Source organism: Sinocyclocheilus rhinocerous, unplaced genomic scaffold (assembly GCF_001515625.1).
Source record: "Sinocyclocheilus rhinocerous isolate Xijiao unplaced genomic scaffold, SAMN03320098_v1.1 scaffold228, whole genome shotgun sequence".
In the NCBI taxonomy this organism is placed as follows: Eukaryota; Metazoa; Chordata; class Actinopteri; order Cypriniformes; family Cyprinidae; genus Sinocyclocheilus; species Sinocyclocheilus rhinocerous.
The window spans coordinates 691,822-693,235 of NW_015634565.1; positions in this window are offsets into that span (position 1 = coordinate 691,822).

The following is a 1,414-nucleotide window of genomic DNA, read 5'->3' on the forward strand; positions in this document are numbered from 1 at the left end:
TTCCTGTTCTCTCGCCATCTTACCGTTTTAAACTTCAGCGGATCTTCAGGAGCGTCTGAGCAGGTGAATCACGCACATACGGGACCGACGGAGCGTAAACACAACGTGCAGGTAGAGCCAGACCGTCACTCAAACCAGTGCTCAAGTGGGCGGGGCCTGCGGGGCCTGCCGGTGTTACGAGATTCTCGGTTTCCGAGATTTTCGGTTTCAGCGTCACTCAAACCAGTGCTCAAGTGGGCGGGGCCTGCGGGGCCTGCCGGCCCGGAGCTGTTTCTGATTGGACAGTTGAGTTACGGTGGGTCTCTATGGGGTTAGATCGCTGCCACAATTCTGCGCGTGAAAGATCATATTTTGAGTGCACAAAAATGCATTTTGCACGCGCGTGATCTGAGTTTTGTGGAGAAAATGTTCGTCTCGCAAAGAAAAAAGTATTTTGAACGCACTAAAATCAATTTTGCATTTAAAATACGTTTTTGGATGTGTGCAACGTAGGGCTGTGCAAATAATCGAATGCACACTGAACGGTCTCTCCTCCACATCATGAGTAGACACGCCTGTTACTGCGGACTGGCTACAAGTTTGTTTTGCTAGCTGGCCCGAATCAGTTTTCTTAAGCGTTTTTGGAAAATCGCTTACCCCACCTTTAAGTAGGGGTCATTTTTTTTAGGATTCTATAAATAACCTAAGTCTCTGAGAACCTGACACCTTGTACTTCTGGAGACTCCAGGTAGGTTGCAGTTCTGGAAAATGGTGGCGCTGGAGACTAAATGGTTCCTGGTGATTTCACATCTAATTCTTCCCCTTAATTCCTAATTCTTTTGCAGTTAACATGCATCTTTTCTTCTCCACATGTTTTTGACTGACCCTGCTGACCCACTGAGCGAGAGCACTGAGGGCGGGCATCAAGGGAGCAAGCTAGTGAAACCTTGCGCGTGCAAAATGCACTTTTGTGGGAATTGTAGAATTGTGGCAGAGATCTTATCCCATAGGGCCTCATTTATAATTTTTCTGTTTTATTAAGCTTTCACTGCTAGTGGACAACTGACAATAGGTGATGTTTTTATTAGTTCATTATTTATTTGTTTCTGAGTACCATTATTAATGAGTAAATTGTTGTAGTTTTATTGTAGTGTTTGTCAGACATCTGTGTTTTTGTTAAAAGGTTACATGAAAATCTACACGAAGCAAAAAGCCTGGCTATAACTCAGTGCTTTGAGGGTCTTTTGCGGGATGATTATAATATATATACATATTTATTTATACTATAAAATATTATATATAAATAACAAAAATGCAAGGGCGCTAAATAAACAAAAAAATGAAAGTGCACTGTTTATAATACTGAATAAATATGCTGAATTTTTTTTTAAACAGATCAGATACAATTACAATATATTGGAACAAAAATATCTTA